Source organism: Diuraphis noxia, unplaced genomic scaffold (genome assembly GCF_037042655.1).
Source record: "Diuraphis noxia isolate RWA-SAM2 unplaced genomic scaffold, SU_Dnox_SAM2 contig0003, whole genome shotgun sequence".
NCBI classification, from domain to species: Eukaryota; Metazoa; Arthropoda; class Insecta; order Hemiptera; family Aphididae; genus Diuraphis; species Diuraphis noxia.
In genome coordinates, this window is record NW_028301713.1 from 30,583,376 (window position 1) to 30,600,789 (window position 17,414).

Sequence of the window (17,414 nt, forward strand, 5' to 3'; positions counted from 1 at the left end):
TTATAAGCCTTGATTTTCCACGACGGAGACGGTTCAGGCCTGGTCAAGTTGTACGGCTGTAACAGTGTTGAATGATGTAGCATTTCTCCGAAAACGAATGTCACTGGTTCCCGTACCGAAGTGACGACCACTGCTCCTCATAGGTTTGATTTGGTACCCTGTGTATGTAAAAATGTATCGATGTTTAGTAAAAAATAATGTGGATAATGTTTATGTTGTGCGAGAGAAAATGTATGATAGTATTATCTGAATTTTATAAGTTTTCGGTTCAATACATTTTGTAGTGATGGATCCACGAAATTTGCGGGCCATAAAAAAAAACAATAAGTTTTTTAAATTGATATTCACGTTAATTAATCTTATTACAAAATATTGAGAATATTTTTGTATAATAGTATGTGCAACTTAAGCTAATACTGATTTAATACTACGAGTAAATACGAAATAGATGACAACTTTATCATGACGTAAATAAACGTGGGTTGGAAACTCCAATAGTTCCCATCTTGACTTTTATTGAGATTATAAATGTATTGTTTTCATATTTAGGTTGCTTAAATACATTGCAAAATTCAGTAGTACCTACGGGATTTATAGGTAGGTGAGTATCTGTATTTTAATCAGCCATTTTGAAACTAATTTTAATTATTGATTTATAAAGATAACTATAAACGTTTATTAATAATTTAATAGTAAGTGATATTTTTTAGAAATTATTAAGCTGTGTAATTAAAAATAATTATAAAAGCTCCAATAAATTGTATTGTTTTAATATGATAACATATTGAATATGTATTTTATTTTTATAAAGTTGTACAGATTATTCACGTTAGTAGGTTCCATTAAAATTTAATGACGAATTTGAAGGCGTCATAAATGTATTTAGTGAAAGTTATATTACAAGTTTCAGTAGAGCGCCCCGGGTGAAAATCATACTGCTCATCTATCAGGACTGATCAGGACTGGACTTAAAAAAGGCATTATCTGTCTAAGACTAAAGATTCGAAGGTTTTGGACAAGTGAGAAAGAATAGAAATAGAGCGGTAGTTCTTCATGTCAGAAGTATCACCAGATTTAAGAATTAGGGTTATATGGCTAATTTTCCAAATTTAAAACGCCTTCATCTAATTATTGACGAAATAGTAATCAGAGTGGAAAAGAGATAACTTGCCTTAGCTGATAAATAAAATCACCTGGGATACCATCAGGTCCAACTGATGTTATACCTCGCAGGGTGGTTAGTTTAAGCAGCACGTGTTCGGCAAAAAAATCAGCAGTGTTGGGCAAATCAAAAAAAGGAATATTAAGTGACTCTAAGTCAGTGTCAGACTGTCAAGGCGAGTTGAAGAGTAAACCGAGCTAGAGTGAAGAGCAAACAAATCAACAGTTTCTTGATCAGTTTTCTGGAATGATTGTTTAAGTGAAGTACTTTTGGAATATTGCACTGGGAGAATGACTTTTACGAACGAAATCCCAGAATTTTTTGGGTCTACTGACTATTTTATAGTAGTTGCATGTGGTCACGTTTATCGTTTGTATTATAGCAACTTTGTAAACGATGTTATCAAATTATAATATTCATATTTATTTTACGTACCTACCTAAATCCTCGTAGAAAATAAGATGCAATATATTAAAATGCAATAAATGCGCATTGAGAATGATTAAATAAATATATTATAACAACAAAACTACTTAATTCTCAAAGATTTTTTTTCTCTAATTCTATAATTCTATTACAAAAAAGAGAAAATGTAACGTAAAAATAAAGCCCCTAATTGATTTAACCATAACTACTCGTATATAATGTTCATTTGTCCTGAGATGAAATTGTATTGCACTTAAAAACGTTAACGTGTGTTGTAATGTGATCATAAAATACTCTTTTAAAAATGAACTAGTGAACACTGAATGTGAACTGACGTAGTGATGTTTGAGTGTTATTACAATTACTTAAAAGTTATTATTTTATTAATTAGGTATAACGTTAAAACTTACTATCATAAAATGCATCAATTGTAATAACTAGTGAGGTAAAAAATAAAAATAAAGCAGAAAAAATGCATACTAAAAATTACTATCATAATATTTTTAATTATATTTTAATTAAATTACTATCATATAATATTATTAATTTATGTAAATGAGTTAATGTTAAAGTATGATAAAGGTGAAAATGAAATTATTTTTTTCATGCATTTCAAGAAAAACAAAATAATTTAAATTGTTTATTAATTAAATTGTATTCTCATATTTTTATAAAACATTTTTTTTAATCAAACCTGAAAAATCTCAAAATTTGAACAAAATTGCAAAAGTTTTAAAAATCACATATTTATATCAAAAAAAATGTTCTTTAATTTACGGTAAAATATATCTTGGTATTTTTTTCAAACATACAAATTCTAGTAAATCATTTCACTGGAGATTATACTAATATCTAATGTTATAATATTATAGTTAAGTTCATATTATATACTGACTTTGCCTAAGTGTTTGACTCCGTAAACCATGAAATATTAATATCTGTTCTGGAGGCTCTTAGATTCGCTATACCAACATTAAACACTGACTATCTGGTTAACGAACCCCTTAGTCGTTGTATGAGACATGCAAATCTTGACCCTTCTTTCTCTTACCTATTATAGTTTATTTGTAATTTTTGTTGTATTTAAATATTGCTGTTAGTTCTATATCATCTATAATCTTAATAATGTAAATATTAACTTTCTTTTTATATCTAAATTGGGCTTCCTCCCGTTTTATTAAAAATAAAAAAATTAAAAATACATTTTAAACGAATTTTTAAATAAATATACATTTTTTTCTTGAGCTTAGTTTTAATTGTTTAGGCTAATGGTGTGTTACTTTATATTTACTTATGTTTAATATTCTTTTTGTATACCTATGTATACCTTAGGTATATTAATAATGTATTCGAGAATGTTTAGTGGTTTTTCATCTACAGTGTGAGCTATACATAGCGGTTTTCTTTTCTTCTATTTTTTTTTCCCATCTGAATACAGTATCCCATTGGGCTCTCAATCGAGGCTACGGTGTCAATAAAGATAATAAATTCCTAACAGTTTAGTGCACAAGGTTGGTGAGGAAAAAAAACAGAAAATTGAGTCTTGAATTAAATATGAATCCCACTACTGGTGTTTGTTCACCGGGCATTGATGTTTAATGGCTTTTCGTTTTGTTTGTACATACTACACAGACGTGTCTATGCGCGTAATATGTATAGGCTGCAATGTTCGTTGGCATGGTATGTTAAGCGATAATAATAATAACTAATTATTAATTCATAGTGCTCTAGAACAATCTATTCATATTTTTTAATTTAAGACCATCACTTTTCTGCTCGTTCATAAATAATTCATTCATTTTTATTAGGTATAGGTAAATGACAAGACGTAATAGAACTGGTAAAAACGTATCGAGTTTATTATACAATGTATCTATTTATTTTGAATTTGTTTTTTATTCGTGTTTGAATACTTACGGGAAAGTTATTTTTTAGATTTTAAAATGATCTATTTAGGTATCTGCATTATTTGTCTATCACATATTATTTTTTGGGTAAATTGATCTGCATGCTTGATAATTTTTTTTTAGCAATGTTCTTGATTAAAAACAACAAAAATGAATTTAATATTCAGATATAGATGGTCGTAGTATAGCTACAATCTGATACATATATGAGACTGCATAATTTTATGCTAGACATTACAATTATTAGAAGCTTGTAATTATTGTTTAGGGTAATTTTTTAAGCGTTCATAAAACTAACGGTTTTTTAAACGACATAAAGGGTATCTGGTATTGTTATTGTTGAGAGATTTTCATGTATTTGGGTAAGATTATGATAATTTTTTATGAAAATATAATATAAAAAGTTGTATTTATATTTTATATATATATTTTTTTTTATTTATATTGAAATTCCGAGATACATTTATTTGTAGAAATTAAAATATTTTGAATCTATGGTGATTATATTAGGAACAAATGCATAACGGCACTCAAAACCACTCATTATAGAAGTTTAAATACTTCTTATTTATTTTGCTAGATAATAGTTGAATAAATCATAAAATTAATGTAATAAAATTATATTTAATGGGTGTAATCTTTTCCGATCGGAGTATTATTAATAAGCTGAATGTTATTAAAACGTTTTTGTTTAAAATTGAAATGAATTATTCTGACAATGTTATGAATATATCTATCATCTAGGCGGTAGATTCAAAGTGGCGCGAACAAACAATTATTTTTTGATGACACAAGCACGTATCGGGGTTTTTAATACAGACGGGGCTGTAGGGAAGAGACTGATAAAAATAATGAATACTACAAAAGGCACAAAGCTAGAATAGATGCGTACTTGAAAATACATTTTTATGCGGCTGAAATGCTTTATGATTACGTCGTGAGGATAATACCACCATTCTATAGTTATATGCTATCCAAACTATTCAGTAAATTCAATTATTAATAACTATAATAAAACCCCCATACTATATGAGTTATATGACACACTATTCAAACATTATTTATAGGAAAACTAAAAACACGAAATTATGTGTTTAACTCGACAAATATAATTATTGTCACTAGGTATAGTTTGAATACTTGATAATATGAGATATATTAATTTATAAATTATTCATTATGATGGTTTTTATGGCCAACAATCTAACAGGTCGAGAGATTCCATGACAGTATAATAATGCAAAAATACTATGCGCTGAGTATTATGATAAGCATAAGACCGTGTTAATAACTGCTTGCTGCGTTACGTATATAAAATTCTAAAATATTAATAATTTTGTTTCCATTTTTGAACTTATTAATATTGAAAACATATTTAAATATTTTACAAGACATAATTTAGGATACTAAAATAATATGAAATTGTTTTTAAAAATATATTGTTTACATAATAATGGGAGGTAAAAAACAGTATTTAGATATTTTGATGACTTTATTATAATATGGTTTCTTATTCTTCTAAATTATGGATAATATTACTAGTATACGAGTATAAACAGGCAATAAAAATATATACGCATATAAAATTTTCAAAAACTAATACGATTTTATTTAACAGGTACGCCAGAGTAATCTGCAGTGTTAACGTCTGTTGGACAAAATAAATTGGCCCCAGTCCTGGAACCTTTCAGTTAAGTGTGTACTGGTGTATACAATATGTATTATACGTATATAAATATGTGTGTATTGTAAACTTTTTTATGTAAGTATTATGGGAACTTCAATATACATATTAATATATGTACGATTAAATTACTATGTTGAAGTGAAAAAGGCTGTGTGTACAATTTTCGTGAAAACTACTTTCTCTCATACTACGTAGGTATAAAATTTATTATACCATTCACGGAAAATACATTTTTAAATATTGTTTTCATTGCGTATTAATTTTGAACACTTTTCAATTACCTACGAACATTATTTTATAAATATTTAGTAAGTGATTTTTATAATTTTAAAATGTAGGTATTTGAAACTTTAAGTTTGAAAAATTTTCAGTAAAAATGAAATTTTGAGATAAATTAATTTAAATTTGATGCTATAAATTAGATTCTTGTTTTAAAATTCCTGTTATACTCAATTCAGTGAATACATTTTGGCAATAAAACATGTGTAACTATACATTCCAAAGTAATAATCGGCTTCAACATTTATTTTTTTGTCCACTGTATTGTTCTAGTACAATATAAATATGTTATATTTATTTGTCTTTGTGAATTAGTGATACGAATTGTATGAATATTGTATTTATCAACGTTCTCATTGTTGTATATTTTTTTCAATTTATTACGAAAAACAGAAAATCAATTAATATACATTAATATTTCGCTGATAATTTTCATAGTATATCAGTATATGATAACTGATTATACTTCTGTCATTCTGTTTTATACTAATGAAGTATTTTTATTGGGAAATTAGAAATATTTTAATGTACATATATTTGTTTTTCACGTCTTTTTATTTTTTTAACTAATTTTATTTAAAAAACATTATTTAGGTGTATGATAAATAGATCATAGGAAGATACCTAGCAAGAATAATTATTTTTAAATAATTGGTTTTAAATTTATATTTGAATATATTTTTAAACAAAATATCTAATGGTATCATTTGAGATTTTGAAAATAAAAAACAATTATTGTTTGGTATGTATATACTACTTAGACTGTATGCACTATGCGCCTAATGTATTTTTCAGAATATAATGTTGTAACTCATAACTATAAAATATTACGAGTATAAGTTATCAATAAATCTTATTTCTCGTCAAAATGAAACAATTCTTCTCTGTCCAATACAAAAGTACAATAAAGGAAAAAGGCGGGTAAGTCGTGGATGTAGCTCTGCTGTACAGTAGGTTACTGTAATGGATGGAATTAAATTTGAATCCAATGATATTATATCATTGTATACGAAAAACGATTCTGAGCGAAGACGGTTTATCTGTCTAGGATATATTATAGATTATTAAAAATTTTCAAATCTTAGATTTAAAAAGAAGATTTTTTATGAATTTCTAGTTTGAAATAATTTGCGAATTTTCGTGATTTTTACATATGTTGTCAAAATTCAAACTTTGAATGCTTGTAAAAAAAAATTGTGACTACGCATTTCTTTTATTTTTCAATTGCTATTGTAAAAATATGATAGGAGCTATGTATTAAATTTTCAAATCTTAGATATAAAAGGAACATTTTTTATGAATTTCTAGCATAAAATAATTTATGAATTTTCGTGATTTTTACGTATGTTGTCAAAATTCAAACTTTGAATCCTTGTAAAAAAAAAATTGTGACTATGAATTTATTTTATTTTTCAACTGCTATTGTTAAAATGTGTTAGAAGCCTTGTACTAAATTTTAAAGTTTTTCTACCGAACAAATAAATTTTTATCGATATTTATAGAAAAAAAACTAAAAAAGTTGAAAAATTAAAATGTCAGTAAACAGCTCAAAACAGATCTAAATATTTTGAAAATTTTATCAAATGCCTATATAAACATTCAGTCAAAATTTCAAGTATCTGTGGTCATTTGTTTTAGAGTTACACTAGGGTGACCATATTAAAAAAAAAAAAAAATACAGGACAAAATTAATAATAATTTAATTTTTTTTTATTAAAACTTAATATATATATATGTATATATTAACGATTATTAACAAGTCGACTACACTCAACGATTGTTGGTACCAAACTAATAGCAATAGCTATTCGCTATAATAACGATAACCGTATTCACAAAACGTATTTTCAGTGATATAAATAGATAGAATCGAAAGCATATAGAGTCCGATAACGGTCAATTTGATAACTCCAAAAAGCTCCTATAACTCGTAGACATACCCCATAATGATAAATTCAGACAATTACAAGATTACAATTATAATCATTATTCATTACTTTTGTAAGTTTCGTTTTCAAATTCATTAAAACAAAATTGTTTGATCAAAAAAACAGGACAAAAAGCGTCCTGAATAAAGTTTGTCAGGACAACAGGACACAACGCTGAATTAAAGGACAATCCTCTAAAAACAGGACGTATGGTCACCCTAAGTTACACCAATATAAGGAAATCGCTAAAAGTGAAAATCCAATGTTGTAAAAATTTAAATTTCAAATGCTCATAAAAATTTAATTTGAATTTCCGGTGGAATTTTTATCTGTGATAAAGATTGAAAAACTTGTAAGGAATCTTGTATTAAATTTTTAAATCTCAGATTTAAAAAGATAATTTTTTATGAATTTCTAGCTTAAAATAATTTGTGAATTTTCGTGATTTTACGTATTTTGTCAAAATTCAAACTTTGAATACTTATTAAAAAAAATGGTGACTATGATTTCTTTTATTTGTCAACTGCTATTGTAACAATATGTTAAGAGCCTTGTATTAAATTGTCAAGCTTTTCTGCCTAACAAATAAATTTTTATCGATATTAATTTTAAAAAAACTAATAATTATCGAAAATTTCAAATCCCTATGAATAGTTCAACTTAAGTCGAAATTTTTTGAAAATTGCATGGTGAATAAAATATACTTATATAAACATTCGGTGAAAATTTCATGTATCTATGGTCATTCGTTTTAAAGTTACATCAAAAACCAAAATCGATTTTGTCGAAAAATGAGTGTGCGTAAAATTTCCCGTTTTTCCCTTAATTTATAGTTTGTTTTTCTCGATTATTTAGAAAAGTATTAAGAATTTTTTACTTTTGACCCCCCAAAGTACCAACTAGATTTACTTTCTGATTGAACGAGGTACCGAAGTCAAAATTCGAAGCACTTTTACTGCCCCAAAACGTGATGACAGACACAAAAAAAAAAAACACATATCATGGTAAAATCAATACATTCATCGCTCCGCTCAGAATCTAAAAATCGTATTTAAAAAAAAAACTATTCGCACAGCACCAATATAAGCAGTATTTTTATAATATTATACTATTGGTAAATGGATTGAAACAAAGTGTTGTTTAGATATCATTGATACCTAATAGTATTGTATTAAGGAACTTGGTTTAATTTAAATATAATATTATTTTCAAATCACTCTTATATTAGAAACTTATTGTGAATCGTATGAAACGTTTGAACTGAATAATATAGCGGGAAATATTGAAAACTAAACAATATATAATTATAAAAGTATTTCTTCGGGGGAAAAAAAATATGTACGGTTAAAATTAAATGAAGTTACATTCATATACAATTTTTTGTAGTTTGCATACGTAATGTAGTTATAGATACACAGTTGATGGATGTATTTTACGGTTAATTTTATTATATGCTACGACAACTGTTTAGTGTATGAATTACTTAAAAAAATACGATCTAATTCAAATTATAGAATTTAAATTTAATGGTTTGGAGAAAATCAATTAAATACAATATGTAATTAATATAGTAGGTGACGATCATAGATTCTCAACATGAATTACGAATAAAATTTAATAAATAATAGGTACATACGTATAATATATTTTAATTGGTGGCCACGGATTTTTATACGAGGTTGTGTGTTTTTCTATCTCAAATAAATGACATTGTAACATTATTTTATGCACCAGACGTATAACGAGCCAAAAATACTATCGCGGCGATTGATCACTGTCTACTGTCTACTGTCTAGGTGGTATTCCTTTACGGCGGCGATGCTAGAAATAAAAAAAGATTTTTCATTTTAAAATGGCGCGTAACGGTTTTTTTTTCGAGTACAGTTTATATAATAATATATGTCTTCTTTTAAAGTATGATGTACATACATTAATACATTATTATTTACATCATTTTATACGTTTATTTTATCTTGCAAAGTACATATTAAAAATGCGAAGTTTTTTCACGCAATGTTTTAAATATAAGTATACTACATATTATATATTTTTATAATGTTTTGAAAAATATTATTTTCGTATATCGTATTGCAATGGTATTATAATATAAGTCATTATTGTTCGTATGTAAGATATTATCAGTAAGTTTATAATGTAATCAGCGTGCTGTGGCCCATAGCATACTTTCGCCACTGAAATACTGCAAAGTGCGTGTTTGTGCGTGTATTTTTTTATTTATCGTATGCTTTATGAAGAGGGGGTGGTGACTCGAGGTATGAAAAACAAACGGCATATAGTGATTCAGTTTCAAAAAAAAAAAAAAGTTACGTTATCATTTTAAATTTTGTCTGCACAGCGCGTAAAGATAATACTTACCGTTCAACCGTTGCACCTACTTCATAATATAAATGGTATCTACAATTATTTCGATCGCTTAACTTACGAATTGCACCTGATACTTAAGGGCACTTAAATTTGATTTGCACAGCGTAAGTTGAACTGGAAACTTTGTACTGGTGATCTGACGAATGACTTCGATATCGATTTAACGGTGGTAGGGGGGGGATATTAGCGGCCTGCCCTCGTTTATCATCATCACATTAATGTTTTACCACGGGATACTATAAACGGTTGGATTAAACTAGCTATTACGCGGTAATTCACGTTTTTACTAGGTAGGTATTATTACTATTATTCCACGTGATATATATTATCGACAAATATTTCGGGCGTATAATATTTAGTAACGGTTTGTCGTTATGGCGCCGCCGTCCTCTTGTACGTATTATAATGGTTATTGGTTGGTGGTCAAACAAACAAACATGATGTATTTACAATATGTATATATTATTATAATCTAGGCCTATCGACTGACTGCCGATACCAAATAAGAAGGAGCCTTTTATTTTTTTTTGTCGCTGAAAATGTCTGCTCGCTCCTATAAAATGGCCGGGCACATGGACCCGTCTCGTATTATTATAATATAAATATCAAAATATCATATATTATATTTACGAGTTGCAGGATATCGGGGAAAACTCCACCCAAATTAGTTACATTACTTTCACGCTCATCGCCTTTCGAAAACATATATTGTACTATATATACAATAGAGTGACCCGTAAAAATATAATATTATAATATTACTTACTACCTTTTATTGGTGTTTGTTTTGTTTTGCCGAGTCGTGTTGTTATGAAACTCAACGTGAGATACATTTATATTGCCGATTGGACAATTATCATAGCCTATACGTACATACTACATAGGAATTATCCCAACACGGTGTGTCCTTAAACTGACCCGATGGCCACTAGACTTTATCTGATAAGTTTGAAAAATGTACCATTATTTTAAATAGGTGAATAATCTGTGAATAATTGAAATCGATTTTTTAAATTTGCAAATTTGCAAATTTTAAAAATAAAAACAAATTAATGTTTTTCTGGATTTTGTTTTAAGTATATTAAATTGTATTTATTATAATTTATATTTATATTTTATTGATGACATGACAAGCATTGATTGCCGGTACGGCTGATTGCATATCTGTTACAATCGAAAGGTAAAACCAATCAGTAGGTATGATAAATAATGTAATATAAAGAGATATAATGATGAGTACCTATACGAATGTATGATGCTTCCAAGGAGGTAGATGATGGAGAGGCAGTTTAAATAATAAATTATTTTTAGCGTTATAATTTATTTTTTCATAGTATCCAAATGACTTATTTGCATAATATTCTAAAAATCAATCTGAAATTAGTTTGCAATATATTGGGATATTTTTCGAATTTATCGTACAAAGTCGGAAGCCAACTTCACGGACATGCCGTAATTACCAGACACGTTTAATACGTTAAATTTTTTATTGTTGTGCACATTATTATAATATGTGATATGTTTGTATAATTTAATGTATGTTTTTAGTGTGATGTCGAACAGCTGATGCATTGAATGATTTACCCATCACGTATCAATAAAATGTGAACCATCGATTTATATTTTAGTATATGATGTGTAATCGTATTTACTTTCAATATGACAATGTTATATCTGATAACTCTAATGTCTCTATATACATTCCTATAGAATTTTTTGTATTTACAACAGTTGAATTTTTTAAACGACCATAATATTTGTTGTTATCTAAGTTCTTGTGTCAATGGGTTATGTCCTAGGGTAAATAAATTATGTATATTAATATGTTTATGTGTGTATGTATGAATAGGGAGTGATTTACAGTCAAGTCTATCGTTCGCATGGTTCTAAAATTTGGTACATAGTGGAGATAATCTTATACCCTAGGAGGTGAATATTGAAACCAAATTTTAAAATATTGCATTTTATAGAGGTGCTCATACAGGGATTTGTTAAAATGAATACTATTTTGTTCATATATATGGTTGACATTGTAGTTACAGGTGATAAAACAATATTATTATTATATAATTGGATATAATTCTAGACCGGTAGGTATTTTATGTGATATAGTTAAAACCACCCAAATTACCATGTTAAAAATATGTATAGATTACATTTAACGGATTTTAAGACAAGGTAAATCCACTGGAATTATTTAATTTGTCACTGACAACTCTATGCAGGATAAACTTTTATTAATAATTGCATATATCTATCACATAAAAAATAAAATGTCTATAACGAATGATTTTTATGTAAATCCGCAGTTTTCGATCGATTTTTATATGACCTTTGTCAATAGATTCGGCGAGATTTGTATAGTTCCATAGGTTACTTTTATTACTATTACTTTTTATTTTTAAACACATAAATGTTGAACGCATTACAATTGACTCCCAAAAAAACTTCCGTTTTTTAATTATAATGTGTTATTGCCTTTGGTTATAAAAAATAAAATATGATGATTGAAAATAACTTTAAACCTGTCTAAATTGTATTTGATCCGAACAACCAAAATAATTGAACTACGATTGTATTAACTTGCGATTTTCAACCATGTGCGTACTTTCACGGTCCTATTTGAATTATTCTTGGTGCTTCGAGAAAAATATGATTTAATAAATATTTCGCGAGTTATGTAAGGTTTGAATATAATGACGAACAAAGGATACATTTTTTCCATTGAAAAAAAAATGTATAATATGTACCTAAGACTGTAAATTTATATCTATTGTATGATTATTATTATTTACAGCATGATATTGGAAATATATTTTGACATTTTCAATTATAGTGGCTCAAAATGAAACAGAGAATTATTGTATTGTTACGTTATTTAAGTGTTATTTATTGCTATTATGTTTTTTTTTTCATAATGACCCGTGAGTTATTCAGTTTTTAAAAGAAAAGCTATTAAGCTATACTTTTACCATAAATGATAAACAAAAAACAAAAGACAAAGAAGAAAGTCTACTGAAAAAGTTTAAATTAACGGGAAAAAAATTTAGTTTCCAATAATAATCAATTTATTATTATTATTATTATTATTACTATATAAAACAATTTAAAAAATATATATTAAATAATAGTTAACTTATTTAGTTGCAATATATTGAAATAAATTTTAAAGAAATCTGTAATACACCTAGATATTATTTTCGTATAGTATAATCTATTTACAAATTTGTTATTAAATTATTAAATTATTGATTTATTACTTAATATTGGGCTATCATAGATTTTTCACTGAAATGTCCGTTTTAGATATTTATATGGGTAACGCAAAGTATACAAAAAAAATTATCATTGCGTAGGTAATATTCAATATAGTTATTATTATAGTACCTACTATAGTATATGTTTATATGGTCAAACGGTGTCGGGTGTATTACGTCATAATAGTGTAAAGGTCAAAAGACTTTGAAAAAATTATTTACTTTTATATAATATGTAAAAATAATACCTAATATTATCTTCTCTGAAAAATCATATTGCTTAAATTTAATTGTATAGGTAGGTACTTAGTTGAAATATCGTTGAACACGTGCACAGAATGAATGTGAAATTAAATGCTGTTTTCGCATTTCTTTGAGTTGTAGACAAGGTGACTTTAGTGATTTTTAAAATAACATGGCTTATTATGCTATATAATATTTTAATCAAAGATAACATGTATAGTGTACACTGACATAATAGTTACACAATAACTGATTTAATGTTTTAATTAAATTAAATCAAATTAAATTGTATATATAAATACAAAATTGTGTTATAATTTCTAAAATTATTTAATTAATTAATTTTTCGAAATTTTTATAAATCAAACAACCACCTGCCCATTTTGTGCTTATTTAATTATTAAAAATAATAATCAACGGTTATATTGTTGCTAGCGATTACGAACACGTAGTAATTATCTCATTTTACCGTAATATTTTATTAAAGCTGCAAACGCTGATTATTTTATACTTTAAAAAATATTGATCTTATATAATTTGACGGGTCATGTTATAAGTGATATAACCGTCCAAATTTTGTATCTGAAATAAATTGATATAATACCAGATGAGGTGTTCCAAGAAAATAAAGGAACAGATTCACAAACGTTATCAAAAGAAAATAATTTGAATAGATTTTATTTTTATTTTATTTTTATATTGACCTGCCCATTTACACAATACAGTATTATGTTTGACAAGAACGTCTGTAATACAATTACAATTCAATACCTTACACAATACTTATACATTTCAATAGAAATAGAAAAATACCACACTGCGAATGGATTCCTTAGTGTTTATTTTTTATTATTAATAATAAAAAATAACAGTTGTGTTAAATATACAAATGATATATCGTAAGCTTTTAGAATACTTAAATTTAGTTATATGTTAACCTGACCAGCAGAAAGCGTTTTAAAAAATACTTTAAGTTATCAGTATATATTATTATAGTAGGTATAGGTACAGTTAGGTAAATAGGAACAAAAATATAGTGGAAAAAATGTTTTAATTGAACGATAGGTATTATAACAATAAGTGGTGTAATAATATTTATTATTTTTGGTAACAATGTCGCTGCATTAAGTCTGTTAGAAAACAAATGATAATATTTCGTGTTTGGGCAAATTTATCTATATATATTATCATGTAGCAATCAATTAGAAAAAGAAATTGAAAAAAACAAACATAATGAATAGTATAAAAATTAATGCCAAACGTGCTGCACTCAAAAGGATACGTCGCTAAGTCAATATGCACGTCGTACTTATATTTGTTTTTGTACAGTCAAAGATGAGTTGCATCTATATACCTAATACATATAAAGTATATAGTATACAAACATAATGTATATATGTATGTATTTACATTTGGTATCGCTTAAGTGTACAACATTAGTACTACAATGGCTGTATTATATTATACTACAGTGGCGTGTTTGAGAAGGATACAATGGGCGGAATATCCCCCTCGGAAGGTTGGCCTTGGATTTCATATGTATTTACAATCGTAGCTCTAAAACTGTTAAATTCAACTAAAATACTAAATTAATATTAAAATTAAAATGTTGTGAAAATTGAGGGGGGAGAACCTTCATCTATATCAAGAGTTGAACCAAAACATTTTAGTCAACATCACCTACCATATAGGTTGAGCTAACTGTATTATACACCTTTATTTCGTCATTTGAGGCTAAATTTCATAAACACAACTAAAATGAAAATTCTGGGAAGAGGAAGCTATAGCTCTCACCAAAACTGTAAATTTAGAATAACCCGTTGGAGGTTCACCTTTCCCCTTCCATACACCATTAAACATTTAAGATTTTGAGTGGATTGTTGGCTGTTGCGGACTCGGTTGCATTTCACCAACTCAGTCTATGGAGACATCATCGTTGATATTATATCAGCTGATAAAGTAAATGTGTGTGTATGTGTGTGTGTTTGTATATTTTTTGTATTGGTCAACTCATAGTTATTTTTTAAGTACTATACTAACGAACTAAAAGTTCGATTACTATGATTAAGCACATTCACTACGTGCAATGAATCCAACATGGTAATTCATTCACTCAAGTTGACTTGGTATATTTTACTGGTGCAGTAAAATAATTATTTACGCCATTGATTATATCAAATTATTCGCTCAACATTTGAATTATTTTGAATTATATATCAATCCTAGGTTATCCTCACAGACGTTCGCAGGAAGCTTAACATCTTCAGTCTGTAATTCGACATTGTGCTTTGGCGAGTAACAGGCCAAATAAGACGTAGGTAATAATACATCTTTGATGTTTTCACATAAAAGCTGTGTTTTTAGCAACTATTCAGTATATGTACTTTGTACATGTTTTTAATATATATTATTACTATGTTTGATCAATATGTACATAAAGCAGTAAACAAAATTGAATTAAAAACCTTACTTACTATGTCGTATATTACATTTTTAACAGTTTACTGTTTACTATGTATCTTTGACAAAATTATATTATGACGTATTGTGTTCAAAACTAAAATTTTTATTATTACTTTTATTTGTAAGAGTTTCAACCATATGAAACCTCTTCATACAATTTTTTACTATCGTAAAAAGGTTTTTTTTAATCTGTTCAAACTTGGATACATACTAATTAATACAAGAAGGATCTGTAAAACGAATAGCATTTTAAACTGCAGGTAGTTCGTAAATGTAATTTACATAAATCTATTTCTATGTCCATAAAATATTAACATTCAATAATTTTCTTTACAGTTCTTTTGTAGTTTGGACGAATAATTAGTTTTTTTGGAGAATAATAATGTCGCTGAATAGAATTACCTATGGAATAACTGGCTGCAGAAATGACTTTGTTTTTGAAAACTGAAAGCAATTGAAATTTGATTTTAATATCAATTAGTGCACAATACTTCGTATTGTACATACTACAACATGCATAAGACCATAAATACATCAAATCATAATAAACCTGCATACATTGAGCTGTCGAAGTATCAATGTATCATTATTTAGTAGTAATTTCAGCGTAACTTATCAGGTGTATTGACATAGTTGTGTATACTTGTCACTAAAAACGTAAATTAATATTTTTTCTGGATACTGAACGATATTTTTATTTTTAAACAAAAATAAATAGGTGTATCAATATTTATTTGTAAATTTTATGCAGATTTATTATTAAAAGCCACATAGTGTAAACATTATTATTACAAAATTCTGTAAATTCTGGACAGCGCGCTGTTATTGTTCGGGAAAAACTGTTATTATTACTATAATTATTTTTATCTGTTAATTTATCTAATACGTGAAAATTCTAGCATATTTTTAAACTGACAACCTTTCCACTAAATATTGAAGTATGTTAATGTAAATCAAATATAAATTTAAAATTACAATTAAATCTCTTAGAATTGTCAACAATATTAATTCAACTATCACAGAACACTATTGCACCTGAATACTCGAAGCTTAACATAATAGATGAATGCTCAGATAATATGACACCAAGCATATAACCATCCACTAGAACATTTTGAATCAATTTTAATTTAATATTATGCAATCTATTAAAATATAATCACATACATTTTCAAATTTAAACTTTGGTTCATATCTAATGTGATTTAGTAAGTAATAAGTAGTAATTAGACAATATAATCATTTTTGATTTGTAAGTTTTTAAAACCATTCAATCAAAGTTGATATTTCATAATAATTAATATTTTTAAGCTTTTTTGATCTAGTTATTATCAGTACCTACAAATATTTTATGTTGTGTTCACGTGTATTGTTATTCTTATCTCCAACGAATTTTTTCCTTTAGTTTTAATTATATTTTAATTAATTTTTTTATTATATAGAAATAATTCACTCCAGTAAAGCCTTTAAATATTTAAAAATAGAATGACCGACATGTTCATGATTTCTAAAAAAAAAGACTATTATTTTGTTTTATGAGTTTTGTTTTGTTATTTACTCAAGTTACCTCCCTAAAAACAAACACTTGTAAATAGTTTACACTTCAGTTACTCTTTGGAAAAAAAAATTGACGTATTTATTGCCTAACCTAACACTACGTTTGACGTTGAAGAAGGT

The 17,414-nt window shown here is 26.8% G+C and overlaps 1 protein-coding gene across 4 annotated transcripts in view; it reads right to left on the bottom strand.

Moving 5' to 3' along the window:
* Positions 1–17,414, bottom strand: part of mAChR-B (muscarinic acetylcholine receptor) — a 103,018-nt gene that overhangs the window by 16,971 nt on the left and 68,633 nt on the right. For 2 of the 4 annotated variants that reach the window (XM_089222771.1, XM_089222768.1), the window contains one exon: positions 1–158. The gene's annotated coding sequence lies outside the window, so the exon portion shown is untranslated. Of the gene's footprint in view, positions 159–9,025; positions 9,211–16,139; positions 16,182–17,414 lie in introns of all 4 variants that reach the window. The other 2 variants (XM_089222769.1, XM_089222770.1) reach the window with 2 other exon arrangements.